Consider the following 14145-nt stretch of genomic DNA (forward strand, 5'->3'; position numbering starts at 1 on the left):
GGTTGTTGTCCTGGCACCACATGGCCAGGTCTCTGACCTCCTCCATATAGGCTGTCTCATCGTTGTCGGTGATCACGCCTACCACTGTTGTGGCATCGGCAAATTTAATGATGATGTTGGAGTCGTGCCTGGCCGTGCAGTCATGAGTGAACAGGGAGCACAGGAGGGGACTGAGCACGCACCCCTGAGGGGCCCCTGTGTTGAGGATCAGTGTGGCGGATGTGTTGTTACCGACCCTCACCACCTGGGGGCGGCCCGTCAGGAAGTCCAGGATCCAGTTGCAGAGGGAGGTTTTTAGTCCCAGGGTCCTTAGCTTATTGATGATCTTTGAGGGCACTATGGTGTTGAACGCTGAGCTGCGGTCAATGAATAGCATTCTCACATAGGTGTTCCTTTTGTCCAGGTGGGAAAGGGCAGTGTTGAGTGCAATGGAGATTGCATCATCTGTGGATCGTGGGCGGGCATGGAGTGGGCTGGGCTGGGTGAGGGGTGTGAGCCATGATCAGCCTTTCAAAGCACTTCATGGCTACAGACGTGAGTACTACGGGTCGGTAGTCATTTAGGCAGGTTACCTTAGTCTTCTTGGGCACAGGGACTATGGTGGTCTACTTAAAACATGTTGGTATTACAGACTCGGACAGGGAGAGGTTGAACATTTTAGTGAAGACCCTTGCCAGTTGTTCAGCGCATGCTCGTAGTACACATACTGGTACTCTGTCTGGCCCTGCGGCCTTGTGAATGTTGACCTGTTTAAAGGTCTTACTCACATCGGCTGCGGAGTGCGTGATCACACAGTCTTATGGAACAGCTGGTGCTCTCATGCATGTTTCAGTGTTATTATCCTCGAAGCGCGCATAGAAGTAGTTCAGCTCGTCTGGTAGGCTAGTGTCACTGGGCAGCTCTCGGCTGTGCTTCCTTTTGTAGTCTGTAATGGTTTGCAATCCCTGCCACATCCGACGAGCCTCAGAGACGGTGTAGTACGATTCAATCTTAGTCCTGTTTGATGGTTCGTCGGAGGGCAGAGCGGGATTTCTTATAAGCTTCCGGGTTAGAGTCCTGCTCTTTGAAAGCGGTAGCTCTAGCCTTCAGCTCAGTGCGGATTCTGCCTTAATCCATGGCTTCTGGTTGGGGTATGTATGTACGGTCACTGTGGAGACGACTTCATCGATGCACTTATTGATGAAGCCAATGACTGATGAGGTGTACTCCTCAATGCAATCGGGGGAATCCCGCAACATATTCCAATCTGTGCTAGCAAAACAGTCCTGTAGCTTAGCATTTGCTTCCTCTGACCACGTTTTTTATTGATCTAGTCACTGGTGCTTCCTGATTTAATTTTTGCTTGTAAGCAGGAATCAGGAGGATATTGCCAAATGGAGGTCCAGGGAGAGCTTTGTATGTGTCTCTGTGTGTGAAGTATAGGTGGTCCAGAGTTCTTTTTCCTCTGGTTTGCACATTTAACATGCTGATAGAAATTTGGTAAAATGGATTTAAGTTTCCCTGTGTTAAAGTCCCCGGCTACTAGGAGCGCCGTCTTTCGGTGAGTGTTTTCTTGTTTGCTTATGAAAAGTGTGAGATATATAAATAATAATAATAATAATAGTATAATATAGTGTAATATACAATTCAAATCAATATGCAAAAAAATATACAATAAAACATATTTCAGAGAAGGAGAAATTAAAATTATATCCAATGGTGAAACCCAAACGGATCTCTTTTTCCCTGTCATCATGTCGCGCCGAGCAGGGCACTGTTTATTGTGCACTCCACTCCACACCAAACAATTTCATGCAGATGTGTTGTGGACGAAAGAGGTGCTACGGACCATTGGACACAGATAGGACAGTTGATGGCCCTGATAATGGCCCTTGGTAATATGCGTTGTTGTTCACACACACACACTCCCACACGCAAACACACACACTGGCCTGCGCACACGCCACCTTTTCTACTGAGATCCAGGGTCCTGTGCCAGTTCACCATGGTAAAACAACATTTAATAGAGGAGAATGTGTCATTTCACCCAATATTAAACCCCCTGCTATGATCCACCGCTTCTGATGACGCTATGTTTCTGCGTCACAGTTGGTACATCACCGTAAGAGAACCTCCAAACATAGAAATAGAATCACAAATAGTCATTCTAACTCTATGTGTTGACAAACGAGTATGTTCCTCGAGGGCTTCTCCAACTGAAACAATATGATCTGTGCGCACGCACGCACACACACACACACACACACACACACACACACACACACACACACACACACACACACACACACACACACACACACACACACACACACACACACACACACACACACACACACACACACACACACACACACACTCCTATCAGTGACCTTTGGAATTTGTACCACCAGACTAGACCAAACTGTCTCTCTCTCTGTGTGACTGGCCAATGATACTTGGAGGAATGCCAGGGGCTTAAGTAATGACATCATCACACAGCACACACATCGGGACAGCACGGACAACAGATGGATAGGGCATGGAGATTGGAGGGGACACTAGAATACAAATGGCACCCTATCCCTGATATACTTTTGACTACGGCTCATAGGGCTCTGGTCGAAAGTAGTGCACTTGTAAGGGAATGGGGGGCCATTTCGGCGGCACACATTTAGAATTGGATTCATTTCTGACCCACCTCCATTTACATTTACACTGGCAGCAGAATGAAAAAACGACCGCAGGAGATTGGAGAAGGAAAGGAAAGTAGCCAACTAAATTTTGGTTTGTAGTATTTGTGCTGCTTGTAAACACCAGACCATATTGACCCTGGCAAAAATGATTTTTTATATTTTGCCATTCAGATGTCAGTAATATTTTATGTTCTTTACAATTAATGTTGTAAATTATTATATCAAAATCCAATTAAATTTGCTTAATTCATTTTTTTTTTTTATTCTCCACTGGTTGTCTGTTCATTTTGATAGTTTTTGTTGTTTAATGTGGTCCTTAAAGGGGCAATCTTTGATTTGTACATAGTACGTTTTTGGACTTATATACAGCCATTTATTATTTAAGAATTTAACTTACAAATTCCCCATGAGCTTAGTTCAATTAATTTATCCACGCCCATACCACAAATATTTAGCAAAAAAGTGTCGGGTGTTCGCTTTGTTGATATTTGAATCTCAGATAGCAATTTTAATTCAAAACGATACTTCATCACTGAACGTACCATGCAGAGTTCAACCCAACCATCAGCACAGCAGGAGTGACATGCAACAGGAGTGGTTAACAGCACATTGCTCAACACTAGTGAGACTCATGTCGCCAATGGTAGGCCTACAGTATATCAAGAAATATGACGTGACTCTCCGCCAATAATTACATATGGAGGATTGGAGGATTGGAGGGTATTTCTGTAATTCAGTGATATTTATTCCCATAGTAATTCGTTATGGATCCATAACTAAATAAACATCAGCATTTTGAAAGAGCACTTTATCATTATTTTATTAATGAAAGCATAAAGATGCCATTATTAGTTACATTGGTTTAGTTTGAACGTGCAGACTGGCACTAAGAACAGAAGAGCGGGAACGTTTCCCTAGTCAGCGCCATTGTTAGCGCAATGCCCCTTAATATTTTGGAGATGATTTTGTTTTCAAATAACGTAAAACGAGCAAGAAAAAGGACATTCTTGAACATGGGGTGAGACATTGTTACTAATTTGTAAATAAAGCCAGTTTATTATTTAGAATAATTTATTTATGTTTTTAGAGGGAGAAAACCAAAAACCTACAGCCATCAAATTACCTCTAAATCCCGCAGCGTAAACTCGCAACTTTTAAAGGAGGAACCACTGTACACCCAGCCTGGTAAACAACAACATTGCAATCAAAGTTTGACACAATGGTTGGCCTAGTTCTGTAATTATATTATACTGTTAGTTTTTATTTTTAATATGTTTTTGCTTTGCAGGGTCTTTGAGCTTCGTTCTTTGAGATTTACCAGAGAGAAATACCACATACAGATGGGCCATGCAGTGCTGCTAGCTATATATAGACGACAGGAGGGAAGTTCCCTAGCCTCATACAGAGTTGCTGCTGGTGTTTCGTTCATGAATTAACTAGGCAAGTCAGTTAAGAACAAATTCTTATTTTCAAGGACAGCCTACTCCTTCCTCCCCATCGGGGAATTGAACCCCAGTCTCCTGCAGGACACTGGATTCTTTAGCTCAATAGCCCAGTACTGTACTCCCAACCGTCTGTCACATCCTGACCAGCAGAGGGAGTAATTGTTTTATAATTTGGTTAGGACGTGGCAGAAGGGTATTTGTTTTGTATGGTTGGGGTTGTGTGTATTATTAAAGGGGTGTTTGGTTTATGTAGTCTGGGGTTTGAGTATATGTTCTAGTGTTGGTTTTCTATGGTTTTCTAGTCTGTCTATTTCTGTGTGGCTCCCGATCAGGAACAGCTGTACGTTGTTGTTCCTGATTGGGAGTCATATATTAGATGCTTGTTTTCACCTGGGGATTTTGTGGGTAGTTGTCTTTTGCACTGCTAGTTATAGCCTGTAAAACTGTCGTCTGCCGTTCTTTTTTTTTTCTTTTTTTTCCTTTTTTTTGTGGTCTCTTTATTTAATAAATATAAAGATGAGCATTCACATTCCCGCTGCGTTTTGGTCATTGCTACACAACGACATCCGTGACACCGTCACATTGTACAGCTCCTTATTTTTCATTCCATCCTAACGGAAATCAAGAGGCTTTTTAGTTTTCCTTGGAATAGAAACACCATAATATTAATGAAATTAATCCCAAACTCTAAAAGTAATTGGAAAGGTAGATACAAATGATTTGTGACATTGTGGTTACAATAAAGAATGTAAACAAGATGTTAACAAGTTGCTGTGTTTTTATTTACAGTAGTGATGGACAGCTGTTGGCATTTTTGAAACAGGTTTTCAAACACTTGTAGCCCGAATAGCAGGACAATAGACTCTTTATACCTGGCTACTGTAGGTGTGAACATCCCCCTACCTGCAATGTACATTTTTACATTTACATTTTAGTCATTTAGCAGACGCTCTTATCCAGAGCGACTTACAAATTGGTGCATTCACCTATAATATCCAGTGGAACAACCACTTTACAATAGTGCATCTAAATCTTTTAAGGGGGGGGGTTAGAAGGATTACTTTATCCTATCCCAGGTATTCCTTGAAGAGGTGGGGTTTCAGGTGTCTCCGGAAGGTGGTGATTGACTCCGCTGTCCTGGCGTCGTGAGGGAGCTTGTTCCACCATTGGGGTGATGCTTAAGTACTCTGAAGTGTTATATTTCTAACTAAAAACAGCAATACAGTATTTCATCATCAACATCTTTATACTTTCATTAATAAAATAATGATAAAAATACTCTTTCAAAATACTGATGTTTATTTAGTTATGGATTCATAACAAATTGCTATGGGAATAAATATCAGTGAATTACAGAAATATTGGAAAAAGTTGTCTAATGAAGGTAAACAAATTTTACTTACTGGAAAAAAACTATTTCAAACACACAGTCATGTTGTCCCGTGTGGCTCAGTTGGTAGAGCATGGTGTTTGCAATGCCAGGGTTGTGGGTTCGATTCCCACGGGGGACCAGTACGGAGAAAAAATGTATGAAATGTATGCATTCACTACTGTAAGTTGCTCTGGACAAGAGTGTCTGCGAAATGACAAAAAAAAAAATGTTGTACAGTGCTATTAGCAGGGCTATATTTTGGCCTTTATTGGCGGCGCACAATTTGGGCGGCCCAGCATTTCTCTCCCTCTAAAAACAGAAATAAATGTTTAGGCCTTTACAAATATTATTTTTGCCTTTTTCCAGATTACAATCACTCTCTTTCATTAAAAAAACAAAATAACCTACAAAATATCATTATATATTATCAAGTTAATAACACAGTCATATAGATGGCGACTGGCTGCTTGTTGCAAATGGAAAAACATCACCAAAGTGACATGGCCATTTCTCCTAAATGGAAAAGACTTCGAAGACGAAACTCGGTGAGCACAGAAACAAGATGGCATCGAGGCCTCAAAGCTTTTTGAGTTAAGGCCCATTTTCATGGATTAAAGGTGAAAAACGGTAATAGAACGCTAATTTGACCACTTCACGTCAAAGTACATGAACCTACGGTGTAAGGGAAAAAGACCCAGCCATTTATCTATCATACTTTAACTTGTTATGGATAGGGGGCAGTATTTTCACAGCCGGATAAAAAACGTACCCGATTTAATCTGATTATTACTCCTGCCCAGAAACTAGAATATGCATATCATTATTAGCTTTGGATAGAAAACACTCCAAAGTTTCTAAAACTGTTTGAATGGTGTCTGTGAGTATAACAGAACTCATTTGGCAGGCCAAAACCTGAGAAGTTTCCATGCAGGAAGTGCCCTGTCTGATAATTTCTTGCCCTTCTTGATTATCTCTATCCATTACAGAGGATCTCTGCTGTTACGTGACACTTCCTACGGCTCCCATGGGCTCTCAGAAGGCGGCAAAAAGCTGAATCGTGGCTTTGCAGGCTCTGGCTGAAAAAAAGTAGCGCATTTGGATAGTGGCTGGTTACAGTACTGTGAGACTCAGGCGCGTGCCCGAGTCGACCCCATGCTTTGTTTTCTTTCGTCTGTTTACCTAAACGCAGATTCCCGGTCGGAATATTATTGCTTTTTTATGAGAAAAATGGCATAAAAATTGATTTTAAACAGCGGTTGACATGCTTCGAAGTATGGTAATGGAATATTTAGAAATCTTTTGTCACGAAATGCGCCATGCTCGTGACCCTTATTTACACTTCGGATAGTGTCTTGAACGCACGAACAAAACGCTGCTGTTTGGATATAACTATGGATTATTTTGAACCAAACCAACATTTGTTATTGAAGTAGCAGTCCTGGGAGTGTATTCTGACGAAGAACACCAAAGGTAATCAAACTTTTCTAATAGTAAATCTGACTTTGGTCAGGGCTAAACTTGGTGGGTGTCTAAATAGCTAGCCGTGATGGCTGGGCTATCTACTCAGAATATTGCAAAATGTGCTTTCACCGAAAAGCTATTTTAAAATCGGACACCGCGATTGCACAAAGGAGTTCTGTATCTATAATTCTTAAAATAATTGTTATGTTTTTTGTGAACGTTTATCGTGAGTAATTTAGTAAATTCACCGGAGGTTTGCGGGGGGTATGCTAGTTCTGAACGTCACATGCTAATGTAAAAAGCTGGTTTTTGATATAAATATGAACTTGATTGAACAAAACATGCATGTATTGTATAACATAATGTCCTAGGTGTGTCATCTGATGAAGATCATCAAAGGTTAGTGCTGCATTTAGCTGTGGTTTTGTTTTTGTGACATTATATGCTAGCTTGAAAAATGGGTGTCTGATTATATCTGGCTGGGTACTCTGCTGACATAATCTAATGTTTTGCTTTCGCTGTAAAGCCTTTTTGAAATCGGACAGTGTGGTTAGATAAAGGAGAGTCGTGTCTTTAAAATGCTGTGAAATAGTCATATGTTTGAAAAATTGAAGTTTTCAGATTTTTGAGGAGTTTGTATTTCGCGCCACGCATTTACATTTACATTTACATTTAAGTCATTTAGCAGACGCTCTTATCCAGAGCGACTTACAAATTGGTGCATTCACCTTATAATATCCAGTGGAACAACCACTTTACAATAGTGCATCTAAATCTTTTAAGGGGGGGGTTAGAAGGATTACTTTATCCTATCCCAGGTATTCCTTGAAGAGGTGGGGTTTCAGGTGTCTCCGGAAGGTGGTGATTGACTCCGCTGTCCTGGCGTCGTGAGGGAGCTTGTTCCACCATTGGGGTGCCAGAGCAGCGAACAGTTTTGACTGGGCTGAGCGGGAACTGTGCTTCCTCAGAGGTAGGGAGGCGAGCAGGCCAGAGGTGGATGAACGGAGTGCCCTTGTTTGGGTGTAGGGCCTGATCAGAGCCTGAAGGTACGGAGGTGCCGTTCCCCTCACAGCTCCGTAGGCAAGCACCATGGTCTTGTAGCGGATGCGAGCTTCGACTGGAAGCCAGTGGAGAGAGCGGAGGAGCGTGGTGACGTGAGAGAACTTGGGAAGGTTGAACACCAGACGGGCTGCGGCGTTCTGGATGAGTTGTAGGGGTTTAATGGCACAGGCAGGGAGCCCAGCCAACAGCGAGTTGCAATAATCCAGACGGGAGATGACAAGTGCCTGGATTAGGACCTGCGCCGCTTCCTGTGTGAGGCAGGGTCGTACTCTGCGAATGTTGTAGAGCATGAACCTACAGGATCGGGTCACCGCCTTGATGTTGGTGGAGAACAACAGGGTGTTGTCCAGGGTCACGCCAAGGCTCTTAGCACTCTGGGAGGAGGACACAAGGGAGTTGTCAACCGTGATGGCGAGATCATGGAACGGGCAGTCCTTCCCCGGGAGGAAGAGCAGCTCCGTCTTGCCGAGGTTCGCTTGAGGTGGTGATCCGTCATCCACACTGATATGTCTGCCAGACATGCAGAGATGCGATTCGCCACCTGGTTGTCAGAAGGGGGAAAGGAGAAGATTAATTGTGTGTCATCTGCATAGCAATGATATGAGAGACCATGTGAGGATATGACAGAGCCAAGTGACTTGGTGTATAGCGAGAATAGGAGTGGGCCAAGAACAGAGCCCTGGGGGACACCAGTGGTGAGAGCACGTGGTGCGGAGACAGATTCTCGCCACGCCACCTGGTAGGAGCGACCTGTCAGGTAGGACGCAATCCAAGCGTGGGCGGCGCCGGAGATGCCCACCTCGGAGAGGGTGGAGAGGAGGATCTGATGGTTCACGGTATCAAAGGCAGCAGATAGGTCTAGAAGGATGAGAGCAGAGGAGAGAGAGTTAGCTTTAGCAGTGCGGAGAGCCTCCGTGACACAGAGAAGAGTAGTCTCAGTTGAATGCCCAGTCTTGAAACCTGACTGATTAGGATCAAGAAGGTCATTCTGAGAGAGATAGCAAGAGAGCTGGCCAAGGACGGCACGTTCAAGAGTTTTGGAGAGAAAAGAAAGAAGGGATACTGGTCTGTAGTTGTTGACATCGGAGGGATCGAGTGTAGGTTTTTTCAGAAGGGGTGCAACTCTCGCTCTCTTGAAGACGGAAGGGACGTAGCCAGCGGTCAAGTATGAGTTGATGAGCGAGGTGAGGTAGGGGAGAAGGTCTCCGGAAATGGTCTGGAGAAGAGAGGAGGGGATAGGGTCAAGTGGGCAGGTTGTTGGGCGGCCGGCCGTCACAAGACGCGAGATTTCATCTGGAGAGAGAGGGGAGAAAGAGGTCAAAGCACAGGGTAGGGCAGTGTGAGCAGGACCAGCAGTGTCGTTTGACTTAGCAAACGAGGATCGGATGTCGTCAACCTTCTTTTCAAAATGGTTGACGAAGTCATCCGCAGAGAGGGAGGAGGGGGGGGGAGGGGGAGGAGGATTCAGGAGGGAGGAGAAGGTAGCAAAGAGCTTCCTAGGGTTAGAGGCAGATGCTTGGAGTTTAGAGTGGTAGAAAGTGGCTTTAGCAGCAGAGACAGAAGAGGAAAATGTAGAGAGGAGGGAGTGAAAGGATGCCAGGTCCGCAGGGAGGCGAGTTTTCCTCCATTTCCGCTCGGCTGCCCAGAGCCCTGTCATTGGATATTGGAGCAGGTGTTCCGCTAGCGGAACGTCTATTAACCTCTTGACGGTCGCCTAGGATAGGGGGCGCCACAGCGCATTTTGAAAAAAATTCGTGCCCATTTTAAACGGCCTACTACTCAAACTCAGAAGCTAGGATATGCATATAATTAATACTTGTGGATAGAAAACACCCTAAAGTTTTTAAAACTGTTTGAATGGTGTCTGTGAGTATAACAGAACTCATATGGCAGTCAAAACCCCGAGACAGATCGAAACAGGAACTGGAATTCTGAATTGCGAACTCAACTTCATCACGTTGCCTATTAATCAGACCGTGAGCTATGGTTCATTGAGCACTTCCTATTGCTTCCACTAGATGTCCCCAGTCTTTACAAAGTGATTTGAGTCTCCTACTGTGAAAACTGACAGAATGACACGCTGTGGAACATGGTCACACGGAGAGGGCCATCACCATTATGACGCCGGCGCCCCTAGCTACCCTCCCCTTTCGAAACGTTTTGAAACACAATGCAATCTTTCCCCTCAAATCTTATTGGAGCTCTGGTTGAAAAAGGCCCTAAAGATTTATGTTATACAACGTTTGACATGTTTGAACGAACCTAAATAAGAAAAAATGCATTTTGTTTAAAGAGTAGCCCCGCGCACGTCGGAACTTTTGGTGCAGCCTTCAAAACGCGCTAACAACAACAAGCTAATGGAACATAAAGGATGAACTTTTTTGAACGAAAATACATTTGTTGTGGACATGGGATTCCTGGAAGTGCCTAAGGATGAAGATAATCAAAGGTAAGGGATTATTGACAATAGTGTACAAGACTAGATTTGATATGCGATTGTTCCAAGATGGCTAGCCTATTGCTATTGCTAGCCTATTGTTCTGAGTATCGCATCCCCTTTTATCGCAAAGTGTGATTACCCAGTAAAGTTATTTTTAAATCTGGCATTACAGGTGCTTTCAAGAGATATTCATCTATAAATCTTAGAATGACAATATTACATTGTAAAAATGTTTTCGAATAGTAATTTAGTAAATTGTAGCGCTGTTTCATCGGATGCATTTGAGGGAAAATAGTTAGTCAACGTTACGCACCGATGTAAAATGCTGTTTTTATATATAAATATGAACTTTATCGAACAAAAGAATGCATGTATTGTGTAACATGATGTCCTAGGTGTGTCATCTGATGAAGATTGTCAAAGGTTAGTGCTGCATTTAGCAGTTTTTTGGTTATTTGTGATGCATGTGGTTGGTCGGAAATTGGCTATGTGGCTACTTTTACGATATACTCCTCTAACATAATCTAATGTTTTTCTTTTGCTGTAAAGCCTTTTTGAAATCGGACAACGTGGTTCGATTCAGGAGAGGTGTATCTATAAAACGATATAATTTGAAAAAAAAATTGAAAAAAAAATTATTACATTTTGTTATGCTAATGGCAATAGGATTTTTTGCTGGATGTCACAGGGGTTAAACTTTCATGAAATCACAAGTGCAATACATCAAAATAAAGCGTAACTTGTTGTTAATCCAGCCAAGGTGTCAGATTTCAAAAAGGCTTTACGGCGAAAGCAAACCATGCGATTATCTGAGGACTGCGTCCAGCACACAAATGCATAACAAATCAATTTCAACCAGGGAGTTGCAACACGAAAGTCAGAAATAGCGATATAATATATGCCTAACCTTTGAAGATCTTCTTCTGTTGGCACTCCAAAATGTCCCAGTTACATTACAAATGGTACTTTTGTTCGATAAATTCCTTCTTTATATCCATAAAAACTCTTCAGTCAATAATCCACTAGGCTTCCCTCCTTCAAAATGCATACAAAATGAATCCCAAACGTTACCAATAAACTCATCCAAACAAGTTAACCAACATTTATAATCAATCCTTAGGTACCCTAATACATAAATAAACGATACAATTTAAGATGGAAAATCGTTATTGTCTTTACTGGAGATAAACAAAAAGAACGCGCTCTCCAGGCCATGCGCTTGGAAACACTACAGCCAAAATGGGAGACACTTAGAAAAACTACAGCTTCTCCCTCATTTTTCCAAAAACCTGCCTGAAACTCTTTCTAAAGACTGTTGACATCTAGTGGAAGCCCTAGGAACTGCCCTATTATAAAAGTGCCAGGCATTGAAATCAGTGGTATGCTGAATTATTTTTGTTGTTGTTGATAGTTTGTCCTTGGGGTTTCGCCTGCCATTTCAGTTCTGTTATACTCACAGACATTATTTTAACAGTTTTAAAAACTTTAGAGTGTTTTGTATCCAAATCTATTATATGCATATCCTAGCTTCTGGGCCTGAGTAGCAGGCAGTTTACTTTGGGCACGCTTTTCATCCGGACGTCAAAATACCGCCCCCTATCCCAAAGAAGTTAAAGAGAATATTGAAGTTAGAAGCAACAGGATTTGAAGCAATAGCCTACAACTATTTTAGCACCGTTTCGCGCTGCTCTGAGACAAGCATGGGGACTGGTCTTGATAAATCAATCAAGATTTTTATTTTCACTTAATCTCTGTTTGTGTATTGGTTAGACTAGAATTAAAAAATGTAGGGTGCAGAAATGTTATGCTCTTAGTGTAACCTATATTTAACTAGGCAAGTCAGTTAAGAACAAATTCTTATTTACAAGGACAGCCTACTCCTTCCTCCCCATTGGGGAATTGAACCCCGGTCTCCCGTGATCCCTGCCCGCACGACATGGGAATTCTTTAGCTAAATAGCCCAGTACTGTACTGCCGACCATCACGTTGTACAGCGCCATATTTTCCGTTCCATCCTAACGGAAACCCAGAGGGTTTATAACTTTTCTTGGAATAGAAACACCATAATATTAATCAAAATAATTAAGCAAGTACCAATCAAAAGTTTGGACACACCTACTCATTAAGATCTCCAGCCCTGGTAAGTAGGTTAGTAGTTAGTAGGCCTATAGGGTGGCATTTGGAACACATCTACAGAATCCCCTCAAACTGAAGTAGCACACTCAGATAGTTTTCAGACCAGTCTATCAAGACTAAAGGATGGCTCCATCGCAGACTGACTTAGGAGGTTTAAATGGATAAAACTGGTAACAGAACATTTGAAGATATTCAAACTGCTTCTTTTTCAATCTACTGTATGTGTGTATGCAGTCACTCCTCTGCAAGCTCTGTCTAGCATAACATACACTAGATGCAGTTTGTGACAATTATATAACTACTAGAATGGGCATTGCCCCTCAGATTCCTTCTAGTTATAATTTTTCTATGGTGACCATACACTTGAGGCCGGTCTGTCAGCTTGTCGATGTCATTATCTAATGGCTTTATTGAGTTATGCTAATCAGTCTGAATTCTCTGCAATCTGCAAAACACTGATTGGCTCTAATTATATCCTGCGTCTCATTAAACCCCTCTCGCTCTCAACACCAGCGATATCGCACTTAACTCAAGGCTTTTATATTTTATATCTGCTGCCTATAGGACCAGACCTGCACGGTGTACTTATCTATTCTCCACATACAGTACCAGTCAAAAGTTTGGACAGTCTTGAAGTAGTTCCCACATATGCTGAGCACTTGTTGGCCTTCATTCTGCAGTCCAACTCATCCCAAACCATCTCAATTGGGTTGAGGTCAGGTAATTGTTTTATTTATTTAACTAGACAAGTCAATTATGAACAAATTGTTATTTACAACCCAGACAACACTGGGCCAATTGTGCACTGCCCTATGGGACTACCAATCACAACTGGTTGTGATACAGACTGGAATTGAACCAGGGTCTGTAACGACACCACTAGCACTTTGATGCAGTGCCTTAGACCACTGCGCCACTCGGGAGTCAGCTGATGCAGCACTCCATCACTCTCCTTCTGGGTCAAATAGCCTTTACACTGTCTGGAGGTGTGTTTTGGGTCATTGTCCTGTAAAATAAAAAATGATTGTCCCACTAAGCGCAAACCAGATGGGATGGCGTTTCGCTGCAGAATGCTGTGGAAGCCATGCTCGTTAAGTATGCCTTGAATTTTAAATATATCACTGACAGTGTCACCAGCAAAGCACCCCCACACATCACACCTCCTCCTCCATGCTTCACGGTGGGAACCACAAATGCGGAGATCATGTGTTCACCTACTCTGTGTTTCACAAAGACACGGCGGTTGGAACCAAAAATCGTGAATTTGGACTCATCAGACAGATTTCCTCTGGCCTAATGTCCATTGCTTGTGTGTCTTGGCCCAAGCAAGTCTTTTCTTGTTATTGGTGGTCTTTAGTAGTGCTTCTCAAATTTATTGTTTTATGCATTCTCCACAATCTTGTCCTCACAAAAATGTACTCAAGAGAACGCGGTCGGAGAATGCACTCGGAGCAAGGGAGTGTGGAGCACGGTAGTATGCATATTGAGAAACACCCAGTATGTAGTATTTCTCTCAAATGTTGTGAACAAATTTGTTAACATCCCTGTTAGTGAGCA

The sequence above is a fragment of the Salmo salar genome, chromosome 17 (assembly GCF_965601325.2).
Source record: "Salmo salar chromosome 17, fSalSal1, whole genome shotgun sequence".
Lineage (NCBI taxonomy): Eukaryota > Metazoa > Chordata > Actinopteri > Salmoniformes > Salmonidae > Salmo > Salmo salar.